Source organism: Staurois parvus, unplaced genomic scaffold (assembly GCF_062004578.1).
Source record: "Staurois parvus isolate SC_StPar_1 unplaced genomic scaffold, SC_StPar_1.0 ptg000349l, whole genome shotgun sequence".
NCBI lineage: Eukaryota > Metazoa > Chordata > Amphibia > Anura > Ranidae > Staurois > Staurois parvus.
The window spans coordinates 4177017-4194447 of record NW_028318145.1 but is presented as its reverse complement, the minus strand read 5'-3'; the positions used below and the strand labels follow the sequence as shown (position 1 = coordinate 4194447).

At 41.7% G+C, this 17431-nt stretch overlaps 1 long non-coding RNA gene across 1 annotated transcript in view; it reads left to right on the top strand.

The window, feature by feature from the left end:
- The window catches only part of LOC149456760 (uncharacterized), a 193438-nt gene that overhangs the window by 147020 nt on the left and 28987 nt on the right, over positions 1–17431 (top strand). The window lies entirely within an intron of this gene.

The following is a 17431-nucleotide window of genomic DNA, read 5'->3' as shown; positions in this document are numbered from 1 at the left end:
GGGAGTATAGACATCTGCAAATTTTTGGTTAAGGTGATTTACGAGGGGCTGAATTTTGTTGAGCTGGTAAAATACAGGGTCACCCCGAGGACAGCAGAGTCGGTGAAATACATAAAACATATTATATTTTCATATCTATGCCTGGCCATGGCAGCAGAGAACACGGGCATATGATGAATTGGGTCTGTGGACCAATACAACCGCAATTCATTTTTTTTAGTAATGCCCATGTTGAGGGTTAGGCCCAAAAAAAATATAAATTTAGAAACCGTAATGGGTTTCCATGTGAATGGTCTGGCAAGGTTTGAATTTGGGTTGGCGGCGATAAATTGTTGTGCACATAAATTGCTTTGATCCACAATCAACGCATACAGATATTCCGTGAAAAATAGCTCCAAAAATCAAGGGGAGTAGTTAAATTTGGTATTTCCACCTGAATTCCGGGTTGGGCAGGGAATGGGGGAAGTACGGGTGCTGCATAATTTGTGGGCTGCCAATCAGGATTTGCAAGCACATCCGGAAGAATACTACGGGCTCTATGGGCCTGTGTACAAATTGTTGGTGGTTGCGGGACAATACTTGTGCTCGCCACCGCACCAGCTTGTACTGCACTTATGGGACTTGCCACGTCACCAAGTGATACTGCAGTGCTGGTATTATTATTATTATACAGGATTTATAAAGCGCCAACAGTTTGCTCAGCACTTTACAATATAACGGGAGACAATACAGAACAATACTGTTCAATACAAGAGGGTTAGGAGGGCCTGATCCTGGGAGCTTACAATCTAAGTGGTATGTGAAAGCCCAGGATGTACTAGACTGCTGGTGCTTGCCAGTTCACCAAAAGGTAGCGTGGCACTAGTACTGGCACTCTGCTGCATATGAGAGTCATCAAAATTTACAGACAAGTGCTAACAAAGATCAGGCCTGATTCTGTGAACACTGCGGTTTTGTGTGCAATGTATCAAGTGTCAGTGACCTACTGACACTGCACTTGCTGGGGGAGAAGGGGGGGTAAGCATAGGGGCTAAACGCAGGTGCTGGCAGGTGTCGGGGCTGATGCTGCTAACGCTGCATTTTTGGGGACGCTATACTAATGTGAACGCTGGTATAGTGCTGATCTGTTCAAAGATATTGATCCGTTCAGACACTATACTAGCAATGGAGGTTTATTGTGTATGAGCGTCTTCCTGGCAATCGAGGGGTTAAATGTGATTACTGGTGTACTGATGGGCAATCTGACGCTATCTGGGAGGGGTGTGAAAACCATGGGAGCGCGAATCACGTATATATATATATATATATATACAGTTGTGGCCAAAATTATTCAACCCCCAATGCTGTAAAGGGGTTTAGGGACTATAGTGTACATTTGGAATTGTATTCAGAATCAAATCCTACAAGGACGTTGTAACTACCCAAATGCAACTAAAATGACATCAATTGTTTATGTAATACAGTAGTAAATGGTTCTTATGTGGTTTCTTCATTGCCACAATTATTCAACCCCTTAAAGACTACCACTCTGAAGAACAGAGGTTCATACAGGTGCTTTCCATCAGGTATTGAAAACACCTGTGGATGTCACCGAGCAGCAATCAAGCATAATAAGCACCAATTAGGCAGCTTTAAAATGACTGTGATACTCAGCTCCTTCTAGACATTTACTGGTGTGGTTACAAACATGGTGAAGGCAAGAGAATGGTCCAGGAAGACAAGAGAAGAGGTGATTTCTCTTCACAGGAAGGGCAATGGCTATAAGAAGATTGCAAAGATGTTAAACATACCAAGAGACACCTTAGGAAGCATCATTCGCAAATTCAAGGCAAAGGGCACTGTTGAAACGCTACCTGGTCGTGGCAGAAAGAAGATGCTGACTTCGACTGCTGTGCGCTACCTGAAGCGTAGAGTGGAGAGAAGTCCCCGTGTGACTGCTGAGGAACTGAGAAAAGATTTGTCAGATGTGGGTACAGAAGTTTCAGCCCAGACAATAAGACGCACACTGCGTAATGAAGGCCTCCGTGCCAGAACTCCCAGGCGTACCCCCTTGCTGTCTCCAAAGAATAAGAAGAGTCGACTGCAGTATGCCAAAAGCCATGTGGACAAACCACAAAAGTTGTGGGATAGTGTTCTGTGGACTGATGAAACAAAATTAGAACTGTTTGGGCCCATGGATCAACGCTATGTTTGGAGGAGGAAGAACAAGGCCTATGATGAAAAGAACACCTTGCCTACTGTGAAGCATGGTGGAGGGTCAATCATGCTTTGGGGCTGTTTTGCTTCTGCAGGTACAGGGAAGCTTCAGCGTGTGCAAGGTACCATGAATTCTCTTCAGTACCAGGAGATATTGGATGGAAACGTGATGCAGTCCGTCACACACCTGAGGCTTGGGAGACGTTGGACCTTTCAACAGGACAATGATCCCAAGCATACCTCCAAGTCCACTAGAGCATGGTTGCAGAGGAAAGGCTGGAACATTTTGGAGTGGCCATCGCAGTCACCAGACTTAAATCCGATTGAGAACCTCTGGTGGGACTTAAAGAAAGCAGTTGCAGTGCGCAAGCCTAAGAATGTGACTGAACTGGAGGCCTTTGCCCATGAAGAATGGGCGAAGATACCCGTAGATCGCTGCAAGACACTTGTGTCAAGCTATGCTTCACGTTTAAAAGCTGTTATAACTGTAAAAGGATGCTGTACTAAGTACTAAGATTGAATGTCACTTGGGGGTTGAATAAAACTGATAATGCTGTGAGCACAGAAAAGACATTTGTGGTTATTTCATTATAACTGTTATGTTATATTTGTCTGACCTACAAGTGCCTCTTTAATGTAAATGTAAGCAAGATGACTGAATGATCAAAAGCAATGTCAAACTGGCCAAAACACTCAATTTCAGTGGGGGTTGAATAATTTTGGCCACAACTGTATATATATATATATATATATTGGGAACTCGCATCAAAATGGTAGAGCTTTTCTTTTTTAAAGCACACAGCAACTCGCTTCTTCTTCTTTTTAAAGGTCTTTTAGCCCAATTTTATTTAAACGAAAGTTCAATAAATGCTTCCCATGTAGGGGTATCCACCATCATAGAAATGAAACAATATTCAGCCTTCTGGCTCTCTCAGGTATACCGCTTTATGTCTGTCTCCTACACACTCCTTCCAAAAGGGCCTTTAACACACAGCTAGCCCCTAGCAGCCCCTTGCTGCTTCTGGCTTCCACCTCACCTAGGTGGTGCCCTCCTGACTCCTGGGCACTGACCTCTTGTCTACCGGGGTGGAGCCCAGAATCATGGTTTGGGCCTCTACAAAAAGGCTTGCACACACCTGTGCAATCAGTGTGCTGGCTGCTCCCAAAACCTGGACCCAGGATTGGAGATTTCATCCCTCCCAAATCTCTTAGGAATCTTCAGGCCACAGGTCCCAAAACAGGCTTTACAAACAAAAGAGGAAACTGATAAACCAGTTTCCTCTGCATTATGAGAACTGCCTGGAGCCCCTCAACCTGTATAGTCGAGAATCCTGGGTCACCACTGTGATTTCCACCATGGCAGGATACCGCACTGCCACAATATACAGTATATAGGTGAAACTTGAAAAATTAGAATATCGTGCAAAAGTTAATTTATTTCAGTAATGCAACTTAAAAGGTGAAACTAATATATGAGATAGACTCATTACATGCAAAGCAAGATAGTTCAAGCCGTGATTTGTCATAATTGTGTTGATTATGGCTTACAGCTCATGAAAACCCCAAATCCACAATCTCAGAAAATTAGAATATTACATGCAATCAATAAAACAAGAGTTGTACATAGAACAATATCGGACCTCTGAAAAGTATAAGCATGCATATGTACTCAGTACTTGGTTTGGGACCCTTTTGCAGCAATTACTACCTCAATGCGGCGTGGCATGGAAGCTATCACCCTTTGGCACTGCTGAGGTGTTATGGAAGACCAGGATGCTTCAATAGCAGCCTTCAGCTCTTCTGCATTGTTCGGTCTCATGTCTCTCATCTTTCTCTTGGCAATGCCCCATAGATTCTCTATGGGGTTCAGGTCAGGCGAGTTTGCTGGCCAATCAAGCACAGTAATCCCACGTTCATTGAACCAGGTTTTGGTGCTTTTGGCAGTGTGGGCAGGTGCCAAGTCCTGCTGGAAAATTAAGTCAGCATCCCCATAAAGCTCGTCTGCAGAAGGAAGCATGAAGTGCTCCAAATTCTCCTGGTAGACGGCTGCGTTGACCCTGGAGTTAATGAAGCACAGTGGACCAACACCAGGAGATGACATGGCTCCCCAAATCAACACAGACTGTGGAAACTTCACATTGGACTTCAAGCATCTTGCAATGTGTGCCTCTCCATTCTTCCTCCATACTCTGGGTCCTTGGTTTCCAAATGAGATGCAAAAGTTGCTCTCATCAGGAAAGAGGACTTTGGACCACTGAGCAACAGACCAGGTCTGTTTTTCTTTAGCCCAGGTAAGACGCTTCTGACGTTGTTTGTTGTTCAGGAGCGGCTTGACAAGAGGAATACGACATTTGAAGCCCAAGTCCAGGATCCATCTGTGTGTGGTGGCTCTTGATGCACTGACTCCAGCCTCAGTCCACTCCTTTTGAAAGTCCCCAACACTTTTGAATGGCCTTTTCCTGACAATCTTCCTGACAATCTTCTCCAGGCTGCGGTCATCCTTGCTGCTTGTGCACCTTTTTCTTCCACACTTTTCCCTTCCACATAACTTTCTATTAATGTGGTTTGATACAGCACTTTGGGAACATCCAACTTCTTTTGCAATTACCTTTTCAGGCTTTCCCTCCTTATGGAGGGTGTCAATGATGGTTTTCTGCACAACTGTCAGGTCACCAGTCTTTCCCATGATTGTGATTTCTACTGAACCAGACTGAGAGACCATTTAAAGGCTCAGGAACCCTTTACAGGTGTTATGGCTCAATTAGCTGATTAGAGGGGGACACTTTGAGTCTAGAATATTGCACCTTTTCACAATATTCTCATTTTCTGAGATTGTGGATTTGGGGTTTTAATGAGCTGTAACATAATCATCACAATTATGACAAATCATGGCTTGAACTATCTTACTTTGCATGTAATGGGTCTATCTAGTTTCACCTTTTAAGTTGCATTACTGAAATAAATGAACTTTTGCACGATATTCTAATTTTTCAAGTTTCACCTGTATATGTGATTTTGCACACCTGTGCCGCCCTGTAGCAGTATTTCTGCTATAGGGCGGTCAGGAATTGGTTACATAAGCTGTTTGTGTTACTGTGCTGCGTTATTTTAACTGACAATTGCGCAGTCATGCAATGCTTCACCAAAATGAAATTTACATCCTTTTTTCCCACGAATTGGGCTTTCTTTTGGTGGTATTTGATCGCCTGTTTTTTGCGCTATAAAAAAGAAGTCAGATAATTTTGAGAAAAAAACAATATTTTGGACTTTTTGCTATAAATCATGTCCAGTAAAAAAATGTAAAAATCAGATTTCGTCATAAATTTCTGCCAAAATGTATTCTGTGACATGTCTTTGCTAAAAAAAATCCCAATACGTTTAAATCAATTGGTTTACATGAACGTTATAGCATTTACAAATGGCGGTATAGATACTGGATTTTTTTTTCTATAGTAATAATAGTTGCAATCAGCAACTTATGGAGGCGATCAGCGACTTATGGAGGGACTGCGGCAGACATTCTGACACTGGGGGGAACTGACTTGGGGTCACTGACATCCCAGTGACACCAATACCCTGATCAGTGCAAAAAAAAAAACATTGACACTTTACTAATGGCACTGGGGAGGAAGGGGTTAACTTTTGGAGACAATCAAAGGGTTAACTGTGTGAGGGTAGTGTTTCACTAGGGGGCTGGGGGTGTACCTCTCTGTTACACACTGTCCCGGAAGGCTGTGATCAGCGATCTCGGAACAGTGTGCTGAAGCTGACAGGGAGGAAGAGCTCCATTGAAAACAATGCAGCCTTCCTCACCGTCTGTGATTGCCGGCAATCGTCAGGCTCCAGCAGGTAATCACCGGCCGGGACCCGGTGATTGACATCCGCGGCCGCGATCGGTGCCGTGGGTACGGCGGTCACACGCCTCGCGTGCGCCCCCTACCCCAGAATGCAGGATCGTGTTTATATATGTGATCTTGCACACAGGGGCCGCCGTGTAGCAGTATATGTACTGCGGGCGGTCTCCTGGTGGTTAAAGATAACTGGTTACATTTCCAAGACATTGACACAAACCCAACGGAGTTAGGAGTCACAATAGCAATAATGTAGTGAATAGCATATTAACAGCTTATATCAACATAACATACAGTTTATCCTTCATTTGCATGATGTCTGTTCAGTGTCAGTAGTCCCCTTAAGTAGATAATTAAGTGTTCTTGCATGGCAAGACCACTTACTGTTATCTCACATATATATTCTTATTATTATAGCCAAATTTACCACCCTAACTCCTCCCACAGTTTTTACACTACATAGACAGTAATATACCGAAACGTGTGGATTGTTCCCGATTGGTGTGCTATTACTTTGTGGAACGTTTCGCCGAATGGTTCACGATTCCCCAGAAATTGTAGCTTTTCTAGTTCAGGATTGCACTAGGAGGAGCTAGTACTAGCAAGCCCAGCCATGTTGACAAGGGCCAAAGCTCTTTGTGGGTCACAGGAGTGCAGTCCTGTGGCCCCTATTCTTGTTACGTCACTGAATGATGTCGTTGAATGTGTTTGAAATATAATTAAGGGTCTTTTCACACAGGCATCATCTGTTCAGTCACATTTTTGCTAAGAAAAGACATACATTTTATATCAGTTTTTACATTCGTCTACAGTTCAATTCAGTTTACATCAGTTTGCTTTTTAGTTCATTTCAATTTACATCATTCTACATTTGTTTTTGCATCCCTTTTCTTTGTTGTTGCAGAAACTAATCCTAGGTATCAAGAGTAAAAATAAAAAATGTTTCTAGCCTTAAAACAGACATAAACAGAGGGGATATAAAGAGCCAGCATCCGTTTACATATGTTCAGATCCATCTAAATGGAAAAGGGCATAGCCTTGTTCCATTCCAAAAAACAGACCTGAACAGACACGGATTAAGTAGATGTTAACGGATGATGATCTGTTTACATCCGCCCTCCCATAGACCTGTATTGTGGTTCAGTCTGAATCCGTCTGAAAAACTGACACATGTATCTAGAGTGAACGCCCTTGTGAAAGGGGCCCAAATGTGTATTTATTTAGAATAAAGTTTAAACTATTGGTTCTTCAGGGCAAATTTACACTATACAAGCCAGCAAATCACCACTCTGCCCGCTCTTAGTTGCTGGCTGCTGTAGGGGGCAGTGTGGTGCATGATTCAGCGCACTGCATTGCTTCCTTTTTTTGTTTTGTACAAGCTTTATTTGAAGTGTACAAAATGTACACTCCATTCACTGCGATGTCAGGCAGCGAACTGTGCCCAGTGTGCTGCAATAAAATACAGCATCCCTGCATTTCAACGCAGCATGTTGCAGCGCAGCTGCACTGCAGTATGAATGGGACAATTGTTTCCTGTGTGTCTCTGTGGTGACAGAAGGTTTACTATATGGTAAAACATCTGTTACTGCATATAGTGTGAATTGGTGAGAACAGTGTACTGTTATACACAGTAAACAAACATTAACTTATGATTGCCACTTTTCTATCATATTTAGCAGTGAATAGTGACTAAACATTTAAGTAGATCATTAGAACTATGTATACTGTGTATGTGTGTAATATATGATATATATATTTACTTAGCAACTGCCCGTCCACACTATACTGCGGACGGGCGGCTGCTGTAGGCAAGGTAATGTCACTGCCTACTTTCGGGTTTCTGGCATGTGCTCATACGCACACCCTGTCTGGCACAGCGGGAGCCTGTCAGCCAGTGATTCGTGGCCAGCACCTGCTGATCGGCTGTGTATACTCACAGCCCAGAGCTCTGTGTTGACATTCAAAACAGAGCTCTGTACAGAGGGAATAATCTCTGTGTTTCTCATCCCTGCAAAACAGCACACTTTACACATATCACACACGGTTAGGAACACATTTAATGCCCTGATTGCCCTAGATGCCTAGATGCCCTAGATAGAACCCCTTCCCAGCCAGTGTCATTAGTACAGTGACAGTGTATAATGTTATCACTGATCACTTTATTAATGTCACTGGTGATGTCAGTGGCAGTCAGTCAGCTCCCCCAGTGTCATTTAGTGTCAGATTGCCCACCATACTATCACAGTCTCGTCACTGATCACCACTATTAGTAGTATAAAAAAATTAAAATTCTAGTATATTTACCATAGTTGGTAGACGCTATAACTTTCATGCAAACCAAACAATATGCACTCTTTGTGATTTTTGTTTTATCAAAGACTTGCAGCAGAATATATTTTTGCCAAAATTTATGAAGAAATGTGATTAATATATTTTTATCTTGCATATCTTTTATAGCAGAAAGTAAAAAAAATACTTTTTTTTAATCAAAGTTTTCAATCTTTTTTGTTTATATCGCAAAAAAATGAACAACCCAGTGGTGATCAAATACCACCAAAACAAAGCTCTATGTGTGTGAGAAAAAAAATTATATCAATTTTGTTTGGGTTCAGCGTTGCATGATCATGCAATTACCAGTTACTACAGCACGGCTTAGCAAATAATGGTCTGGTCATGATGGTAGCAAAATCTTCATGAGCTCAGGTGGTTAAACAGAAATATATTTTTTACATTTTTATTTAATGCTAAAAAGTTACACATACCAACCATAAAAACGTAACATAGAAAAGGATCAGAATCAGCCAAGTGTTGATTTGGATTTAAGCTGATGACATAGCCTGACCAATCATTGTTCAATGTGGCCAGTCCAGGCTTTGCTAATTAAAATTGCAATGTATAGGGGATAAGAAGTAACCAGTTACAACTATACTTCAATAGCATGATGTGTTACCACTTCAGTTTTCATCAACTGGGGATAGCTGTGTTTACTCATAGAAAATGGAGTATTCCATTCTTTACATTTACTGACTTGGGTAAAAAAGATTACTGCAAAACCAGCAATACAACACATTAGACCAGCAATGGGCAAACTACGGCCCGGCGGACCTTTTAATCCGGCCCGCGGAGCTAGGCTCCCGCTAGGCTCCCGCTAGGCTCCTCTCACAGTCCGCCCTGAAGACCGGTGCAGCATGAAAATCTGTCTCCTGTGAGGATCTGTCCCCCTCGACGTATCTGCGCATGTGCCGGAGATCGCCGATCGGCTGCTAATGCCTGAAACTGGCACATGCGCAGATACGTTGAGGGGGACAGATCCTCATAGGACAGTGTTTTTCAACCTTTTTTGTGCAAAGGTACACTTTTTTCATGAAAAAAATCACGAGGCACACCACCATTAGAAAATGTTAAAAAAATGTATTGAAAAACTTTTTGACTTGAGGGCCGCAATGGGTTCATATATTGGACCCGGGGGCCGGACCAAGAGTAGATGAATGATGTGTATGTGTCATCCATAGTAAATATAGTAATATTCCCCCATAGTAAGCATAGTAATTAATCCCCCATATAGTAATTCATCCCCCATATAGTAATTCATCCCCCATAGTAATTCATCCCCCATAGTAATTAATCCCCCATATAGTAATTCATCCCCCATAGTAATTAATCCCCCATATATTAATTCATCCCCCATAGTAATTAATCCCCTATATAGTAATTCATCCCCCATAGTTATTCATCCCCCATAGTAATTCATCCCCCATATAGTAATTCATCCCCCATAGTAATTCATCCCCCATATAGTAATTCATCCCCCATAGTAATTCATCCCCCATAGTAATTCACCCCTCATATAGTAATTCATCCCCCCTATAGTAATTCATCCCCCATATAGTAATTCATCCCCCATAGTAATTCATCCCCCCTATAGTAATTAATCCCCCATATAGTAATTCATCCCTCATAGTAATTCATCCCCCATATAGTAATTCATCCCCCATAGTAATTCATCCCCCATAGTAATTCATCCCCCATATAGTAATTCATCCCCCATAGTAATTCATCCCCCATAGTAATTCATCCCCCATATTAATTCATCCCCCATATTAATTCATCCCCCATATTAAGTCCACAAGACCCCCTGTGTCAATTCACTTACCTTTGCTCCGCGCGTTCCTCTCGCCGTTCCGGTGTAGCATGAAAATCTGTCTCCTATGAGGATCTGTCCCCCTCGACGTATCTGCGCATGTGCCAGTTTCAGGCATTAGCAGCCGATCGGCGATCTCCGGCACATGCGCAGATACGTCGAGGGGAACAGATCATCCTGACAGTATCACGCTCCGCGGGCCGGATTAATAGGTCCGCCGGGCCGTATACGGCCCGCGAGCCGTAGTTTGCCCATTGCTGTTCTAATGATTGGTCTATTTGTGAGCCGAGGCCACATGTTACGGATGAAATTGCAATTTTTCCCACGGCACACCAGACAATATCTCGCGGCACACTACACAGTGGTTGAAAAACGCTGTCATAGGAGACAGAGTTTCATGCTACACCGGAACGAAGCGGGAACACGGCGAGAGGAACGCGCGGAGCAAAGGTAAGTGAATTGACACAGGGGGGACTTGGGGACTTAATATGGGGGATGAATTAATATGGGGGATGAATTACTATAGGGGGGATGAATTACTATGGGGGATGAATTACTATGGGGGATGAATTACTATATGGGGGATGAATTACTATGGGGGATGAATTACTATATGAGGGATGAATTACTATATGGGGGATGAATTACTATGGGGGATGAATTACTATATGGGGCATGAATTACTATATGGGGGATGAATTACTATATGAGGGATGAATTACTATGGGGGATGAATTACTATGGGGGATGAATTACTATAGGGGGGATGACTTACTATATGGGGGATGAATTACTATATGGGGGATGAATTACTATGGGGGATGAATTACTATATGGGGGATGAATTACTTTGGGGGATGAATTACTATAGGGGGGATGAATTACTATATGGGGGATGAATTACTATGGGGGATGAATTACAATATGGGGGATGAATTACTATGGGGGATGAATTACTATATGGGGGATGAATTACTATATGGGAGATGAATTACTATGGGGGATGAATTACTATGGGGGATGAATTACTATATGGGGGATGAATTACTATGGGGGTTGAATTACTATATGGGGGATGAATTACTATATGGGGGACGAATTACTATATGGGGGACGAATTACTATGGGGGACGAATTACTATGGGGGACGAATTACTATGGGGGATGAATTACTATATGGGGGATGAATTACTATATGGGGGGGATGAATTACTATATGGGGGATTAATTACTATGCTTACTATGGGGGAATATTACTATACTTACTATGGATGACACATACACATCATTCATCTACTCTTGGTCCGGCCCCCGGGTCCAATATATGAACCCATTGCGGCCCTCAAGTCAAAAAGTTTGCCCACCCCTGCATTAGACAGTCGGACAAATTGTTTACAGATTGGCTTTCTCTAGCTCATTGCACAGAAAGATTTTCCTGCATGTTGAAAATTTTCCAGTGAACATGTCTTATCCTTTTCTCAGCTATAGAGCAGAGGAAAGGATTACTGTCTTGTTGGCATCATGAGTCCTGGCAAAGGTTTGGCTCATATCTTCCTTCATGTCATTCTTGAGACAGCACAATCTGAAACTTTGCTAATAAATCTTGTTTACAAGAGGAAGGACCAGGCCCTCTTGAATTTGAAGACTTTTTCTGTGTTTTAGTGAGAGCATCCACTCAATTGAGACACTCATTATCACCTGCTGGGATTAAAAAAAAAAAGCAACAACTCTATTATTATAATGATGCTTGAAATTAGGAGTTTTGCTTATAATTATGACTAGCCTCAACACAAACTTCCAGGTCATACAAGGAACAGATGAAGCTTTGTTGTAATTACATATTTATTTATTTCAGGTACTTATATACCACTGTCAATTTGCACAGCGCTTTACATATATATTGTACATTCACATCAGTCCCTATACCCTCAAGAGGTGTACAATCTAAGGTCCCTAACTCACATTCATACATACACATACTAGGGCCAATTTAGACAGGATCCAATTCACCTACCAGCATGTCTTTGGAGTGTGGGAGGAAACTGGAGTACCCGGAGGAAACCCACGCAGGCACAAGGAGAACATGCAAACTCCAGGCAGGTGGTGCCGTGGCTGGGATTCAAACCAATGACCCTAGTACTGCCAGGCGGAAGTGCTAACCATTTAGCCACTGTGCTGCCCTACATATGCAATCTTTATAAAAATTGGAGTTTCTCATTACATCTGTTAAACATATAACAGAGTATCTGATACCCAGCAGAGTTGGCTTCATCCTGTACTGTGGGCTGTCACAACCACATTTGTCCCTTGAGTCTGCAGTGCAATATACACAAGTGCCTCCTTTGAATGGGTGAGGCTGCTAATGCCTCATCTAATCCACTAACCAAATGTATTGTAAGGTATGCACCACTGCTGTACAACCTGAGTGCTGCTGCGTGTGCAAACTAGTAGCAACACATTTGCAGAAGACGTACCAGATGGTATATGTATGTTCTCTGGGATACATTCCCCAAATGCACCCCAAAGAGTCTGTGTGTGTTTTAACAGTCACTTCAATCAATACTGTTATTTAAAGGGTGATCCCATTTTCGTGTGAAAAAAAAAAACAAAAACAAATTGGCTTATACAATTGCTATACTAATCATTTTGTAATAGAATGTTATTAAAAATTACATTTCATTTTCAATCTGCAGAGCTGTAATTTTCTGTAAAATGCAACGCAATATGACAGCCTGGAGGCGTTTTGTACACAGATGATACATCTTCTTCAACAAAAATGCCTAAAGAGAAATCACATCTAAATGGATGATGACCTTCCTCATTAGAGCCCTGCAAGTGCAACAGCTGACTAATAATTATAAACTCACTCCCATTTACATTCACTTTGCACATGGGCTTACACAGACAAACAGCTATTTCTTCAGAACAACAAAAGGTAGGAATTTGCAACAAAGTTTGTGAAAATTCTTGCAATGCACAGTTAGGTCCATATATATTTTGATGCAGGCACAGTTTTAGTTTTTTTCAGGTATTTACCAAAACATATTCAAGCTATGGTTATATAATGCAGTGTTTTTCAACCTTTTTTGTGCAAAGGCACACTTTTTTCATGAAAAAAATCACGAGGCACACCACCATTAGAAAATGTTAAAAAAATTTATTGAAAAACTTTTTGACTTGAGGGCCGCAATGGGTTCATATATTGGACCCGGGGGCCGGACCAAGAGTAGATGAATGATGTGTATGTGTCATCCATAGTAAGTATAGTAATATTCCCCCATAGTAAGCATAGTAATTAATCCCCCATATAGTAATTCATCCCCCATAGTAATTCATCCCCCATATAGTAATTCATCCCCCATAGTAATTCATCCCCCATAGTAATTAATCCCCCATATAGTAATTCATCCCCCATAGTAATTCATCCCCCATAGTAATTAATCCCCCATATAGTAATTCATCCCCCATAGTAATTCATCCCCCATATAGTAATTCATCCCCCATAGTAATTAATCCCCCATAGTAATTAATCCCCCATAGTAATTAATCCCCCATATAGTAATTCATCCCCCATAGTAATTCATCCCCCATAGTAATTCATCCCCCATAGTAATTAATCCCCCATATAGTAATTCATCCCCCATAGTAATTAATCCCCCATATAGTAATTCATCCCCCATAGTAATTCATCCCCCATATAGTAATTCATCCCCCATAGTAATTCATCCCCCATAGTAATTCATCCCCCATAGTAATTCATCCCCCATATAGTAATTCATCCCCCATAGTAATTCATCCCCCATAGTAATTCACCCCCCATATAGTAATTCATCCCCCCTATAGTAATTCATCCCCCATATAGTAATTCATCCCCCATAGTAATTCATCCCCCCTATAGTAATTAATCCCCCATATAGTAATTCATCCCCCATAGTAATTCATCCCCCATATAGTAATTCATCCCCCATAGTAATTCATCCCCCCTATAGTAATTCATCCCCCATATAGTAATTCATCCCCCATATTAATTCATCCCCCATATTAAGTCCCCAAGCCCCCCCTGTGTCAATTCACTTACCTTTGCTCCGCGCGTTCCTCTCGCCGTTCCGGTGTAGCATGAAAATCTGTCTCCTATGAGGATCTGTCCCCCTCGACGTATCTGCCTATGTGCCAGTTTCAGGCATTAGCAGCCGATCGGCGATCTCCGGCACATGCGCAGATACGTCGAGGGGGACAGATCATCCTGACAGTATCACGCTCCGTGGGCCGGATTAAAAGGTCCGCCGGGCCGTAGTTTGCCCATTGCTGTTCTAATGATTGGTCTATTTGTGAGCCGAGGCCACATGTTACGGATGAAATTTTTCCCACGGCACACCAGACAATATCTCACGGCACACTAGTGTGCCGCGGCACAGTGGTTGAAAAACGCTGATATAATGGATATGGGCTAAAAGTGCACATTCTCAGGTTTAATTTGAGGGTATGTACATCCAAATTGGAGGAAGGGTTTAGAAATTACAGCTCTTAAGGGTAGCCATCCCCCCTTTTTCAAGGGACCAAAAGTAATCAGACAATTGAATCAAAAGCTGTTTCAATGGACAACTAAATTGATAAGCGGCATGGAGGAGCTCAGCTATGAGGACAGATTAGCTCAGTGTTTCTCAACCCTTTTTTCAGTCAAGGCATCCTTTAAAATTCTGCACAATCTCAAGGCACCCTTTAAAATTCTGCACAATCTCAAGGCACCCAATTCTAAAATGTAAAAACCTATTCTACACACATCCACACACACAGTAAACCCAACATTAGAAGTGTTTTATTCTTCCAAAGCAAATATACCTTTGCACACTGGTACTGACTAGTGTTCCAGTGTGTCTCTCTCAGTTTATTTCCCTCACTCAGCTAATGTGACCCCAGTGCTGATGGAGAGGGGCAGCGGAGGGGCAAACAAGGGTGATGTGCATGCACCTGACACCCTCCATATGAACTGATGAGGTCATTGGTTGTTAGGATGCCGGCAGCTAGAAGGTCATAAAAGTGCATAATGAAAACCTGTGGCTTTGTGTAACTAAAAGGCAGGATTGATCCACCTGCTGGTTGTATACACTTTTTAGTCAGTTTTTAGGCATTTTCCTAAAGCACCCCTGGTTGAAAAAGGCTGGATTAGCTGAATGAATTTATTCCCTCTTAAGAAGAGGAGATGTATAAATAAAGTTAGATCCATATATATTTGGACACAGGCACAATTTTAGATTTTTTCAGGTATTTGCCAAAACATATTCATGATATAGTTATAAAATGAATATGGGCTGAAAGTGCACACTCACAGGTTTGATTTGAGGGTATGTACATCCAAATTCGAGGAAGGGTTTAGGAATTACAGCTCTGAAGGGTAGCCATCCCCCCTTTTTCAAGGGACCAAAAGTAATCGGACAATTGAATCAAAAGCTGTTTCATGGCCAGGTGTGTGCTACTCCTTTCTTATTCTTGTTGATTCTAAGTGTGGTATTTTCAGTTGGAATCTATTGCTGTGAACCTACATCATGTGTTCAAAGGAGCTGTCCGTGCAAGTGAAACAGGCCATTGTAAGGCTTTAAAAACTAAACAAATCCATCAGAGAGATAGCAGCAACATTAGGAGTGATCAGATCAACAGTTTGGTACATTCAGAGGAAAGAACGCACTGGTGAGCTCAGCAACATAAAATGGCATGGACATCCACGGAAGACAACAGTGGTGGATGATCGCAGGATCCTCTCTATGGTAAAGAAAAACCCATTCACAACATCCAGACAAGTGAAGGACACTCTCCAGGAGGTGGGTGTATCATTGTCAAATTCTACAATGAAGAGCAGACTTCACGAGAACAAATACAGAGGGTTCACCACAAGGTGCAAACTATTCATAAGCCTGAAGAATAGAAAAGCCAGATTTTGCCAAAAAACATCTAAAAAACCCAGACCAGTTCAGGAAAAGCATTCTTTGGACGGATGAAACTTAAGATTCATCTGTACCAGAATGACAGGAAGAAAATAGTGTGGAGAAGGCTTCAAGCCTCATGATGCAAAGCACACAACGTCATCTGTAAAACATGGTGGAGGCAGTATGATAGCATGGGCATGCATGGCTTCCAGTGGCACTGGCTCATTGGTGTTTATTGATGATGTAACAGAGGACAGAAGCAGCCGGATTAATTCTGCAGTGTTTAGAGATATACTCTCAGCCCAGATTCAGCCAAATGCAGCAAAATTGATTGGACGGCACTTAAACAGTACAGATGGACAATGATCCAAAACACACTGCAAAATCAACCCAGGAGCTTTTGAAGGAAAAGAAGTGGAATATTCTGCAATGGCCGAGTCATTCACCTGATCTCAACCCAACTGAGCATGTATTTCACTTGCTGAAGGCAAAACTAAAGGCAGAAAGACCCACAAACAAAGAACAACTGAAGACAGCTGCAGTTAGAGCCTGACAAAGTATCAGAAAGGAGGAAACCCAGTCTTTGGTAATGCCCATGGGTTCCAGACTTCAGGCAGTCATTACCAGTAAAGGATTCTCAACAAAATATTAAAAATGAACATTTTATTTATGATTATATTCATTTGTCCAATTACATCTGAGCTCCTGAAAATGGAAGGACTGTGTATAAAGATGGTTGCAGTTCCTAAAATTTGTACTTGATATTTATGTTCAACCCCTTAAATTAAAGCTGAAGGTCTGCACTTCAAATTCATTTGGATTGTTTTGTTTTAATTTATTCTGGTGGCATATAGAGCCAAAAGTATGAAAATTGCGCCTGTGTCCAAATATATATGGACCTAACTGTATGTATGTATAAATATATACTGTAAGTGCCCCATATAGTGAACTTGGTATTGAGTTATTCACTTTCAGGTCATTACAGAGGACAAAGATAATCTTTACGTCAGGAGGAAAAGGTATTTTACCTTCAAATATGGAAAGGTTTCTTCACAGTAAGTGCTGTTTGTTTAAAAAAAAAGAGCACAAAATATAGCTGGATACTGACATTAATAGGTAATAACACCAGGGATTAAAATTATAACAAAATTGGTGCTGCGCTCCCACACTTATACTTATATAAATAATTAAATAAAAAATGAGGTTTCAATTACACCCCTAGTGAATCCTCCTGTGTGTAGTTATCCCAAACTCATTTCTTCATATTATTATACAATCTTATGCAGTGATGTTTGATAAACTATATGAAATAAAATAAAAAT